At 45.5% G+C, this 2746-nt stretch overlaps 1 pseudogene; it reads left to right on the forward strand.

Annotated features, from left to right (window-relative positions):
- The first annotated feature begins 440 nt into the window (after positions 1-440).
- Positions 441-1091, forward strand: LOC129497593 (40S ribosomal protein S16-like; annotated as a pseudogene).
- Positions 1092-2746: the final 1655 nt, after the last annotated feature.

Below are 2746 nucleotides of genomic sequence, written 5' to 3' on the forward strand. Positions count from 1 at the left end.
CCCCATGAGACAGAGGGGTCCCCAAGTACCACCCCTTCATGCATTGGGGAGGAGTAGCTTTTTGTCCTCTGCCCCTGCATCCTCTGAGGGCCCAGGAGAGCTGGCGACTTTGGCCTCAGAAATTCAGCCTCCAAGAAGGGAATTATCCTGTCTTCCTAAAAACCAGAGAAATGGGGGTGCCTGGGTAGCTCAGTCAGTTAAACATCTGCCTTCTGCTCAGGTCATGATCCCAGAGTCCTGGGATCAAGTCCTGCATCAGGCTCCCTGCTCAGAGGGGTGTCTGAATCTCCCTCTCCCTCTGCTCCTCCCCCTAGTCGTGCTCTCTCCTTCACTCTCTCTCTCTCTCAAGTAAATAAATAAAATCTTCAAAACAAAAACAACAGAGAAATGCCCTTGGTGAGGGAAGGATCAAAGTATGAAAATAATCAGCATTCACAGATATGGTGTCCATGGGTCCTCTGCTGTCCACTCAGGTCTTCTGATGCAAGAAGACTGCCACAACCATGGTGCACTGTGAAAAGGGCAACAGCCTCAACGAGGTGAATAGGCAACCCCTGAAGATGATGGAGCCACACACACAGCAATAGAAGCTACTGGAAACTGTTCTGCTTCTGGGCAAGGAGCAAGTTGCCTGGGTGGACTTCTGAGTCCTTGTGAAGAGTGGTGGTCACATGCCCAGATTTATGCAGTCTGCCAATCCATCTCCAAAGTCCTGGTGGACCGTTATCAGAAATACATGGATGAGGGATGCCTGGGTGGCTCAGCGGTTGAGCATCTGCCTTGGCTCAGGGTGTGATCCTGGAGTCCTGGGATTGAGTCCCACATCAGGCTTCCTGCAGGGAGCCTGCTTCTCCCTCTGTCTGTGTCTCTGCCTCTCTGTCTCTCATGAATAAATAAATAAAATCTTTAAAAAAATACATGAAAAAATAAAAATAAAAATAAAATACATGGATGAAGCTTCTAAGAAGGAGATCAAAGACCTCTTCATCCAGTACAACCAGACCCTGCTGGTAGCTAGTCCCCCACATTGCAAATCCAAAAAATTTGGTGGTCCTGGTGCTCAGGCTCGCTACCACAAATCCTACCAATAAGCCTATCAGGAGGATCAAGGTTTATCTCTATAATAAACTATTGTCATGGGACTTAAAAACCTAAAGTTTGAAAATAATCACTTCTGGTTTTATTTGCTTTATTATTTACCACTCATTGACCCCTTACTTCTTTAGAGCTAGAAAGACCTTAGAAAAAAATCATCTGGCTTTTTGGTTTCACTGTGGGAAATGAGACTGGAGTGGCTATGAGACTTGCCCAAGGTCATCAGAACTGCATTTGGCGAAGGGTTCCCTCCACAGCTCCCTAGGGGGGGAGACTCAGCCGTTACTCAGCAAGCAAACACTAGCACAGAAGTCGACATTGAGTCTATCCATTCCTCAGTGAGATTTACATTGAGCATCTATTGTGTGCCAGACACTGTGCTAGTGACTTTCGTGTATATTATTTCATGGGTTTGTCTTGTTCAGTGTTGGACTCCCATCAGCATTGGCACATAGTAGTTGCTCTAAAGTTTCCTCTTTGTCTTGGGAGCTGAGGACGGAGTAGAGAGAGTAGATTTAGAATCTGTCTGGATTTGAACCTCATCCCTACCTACCACCTGTCAGCTTTTTGGCCTTTACCTCTCTAAGCCTCTGTTGTCATATCTCTAAAACGGAGGTAATAACTAATGGAGTATGGTGGTAAGTTTTAAAGTCATTGTATGTGAAGGACCTCTTATGCATAGTAGGTGCTCAGCCAATTATAGCAGTTCCTGTCATTGAACATGCTGCTATTGATCAGTTCCTTGAAGGCCGATCATCTCAGAAGTTAAGACACATAAATACATAACCACAAAGCAAAGCAGAGAAGAGACCAGCAGTGGGCCATGGAGGTTTCAGGCATGCCCAAACGTCTGGGGATGATGGAAGGTTTCCCAGAACAGGTGCCAAAGTAGTTGAAAGAGTTGCACAGATTGATGGGGAAGCAGTGATGCTGAGAAAAGAGCAAAGATAAGGATGAGGAGGCAAGAGAATGCAGCAAGTGTTTAGTTCCAAGAGCATAGGGACCTAGAATTTTGGGAAGACTGGAAGTTTAAGGGAGCGATGATAAATCTGGAAAAATAAATAGGGGTCAATTTGTGATGCTAAAGATTGAGGATCTTATTCTGCTGACAATGCAGAGTCAGAAACACATTTCAAATAGGGTAATGGTATGAAAAGAGCTGAGACTTAAAATGATTCATTAGGCCAAATGTCTAGCATTACTTGGAGGGCAGACGTGAGAGTAGAAGCTATTGCAATGGATTCAACTTGAGCAAATGAAGGCCTGACATGGGGTGTAACATGGAAGGGAAAGATAAAAATGAAGACAAGACAAAGATCAGAGGTAAAAGAGAGAGGACTGAATCACAGATTGGATGTAGAAATGAGGGCAAGGGAGGGCAGGAGGAAAGGAAGAAATGGAGATGCCAGGAATCCAAGTGGGAAAGTAGCAAAAGTTGATCAGAGGTGCAGAGAAAGACCAGGAGGTTACCTTGGAAGAAGGGCTAGGGAGACCTGGTAATGTGGAAAGAGCTGCGGAAAGTAAGACACAGCAGATGCAGGAGAGAGAAACTGGTAGAGTAAGATCCTGTATGAGGCCAGAAGCCATCCCAGGGCCCTAGGTCAAGACAAGGAGTGGAGGAGTGGCAAGACAAAAGACACAGAAGAACTTT

Source organism: Nyctereutes procyonoides, unplaced genomic scaffold (assembly GCF_905146905.1).
Source record: "Nyctereutes procyonoides isolate TBG_1078 unplaced genomic scaffold, NYPRO_anot_genome, whole genome shotgun sequence".
NCBI classification, from domain to species: Eukaryota; Metazoa; Chordata; class Mammalia; order Carnivora; family Canidae; genus Nyctereutes; species Nyctereutes procyonoides.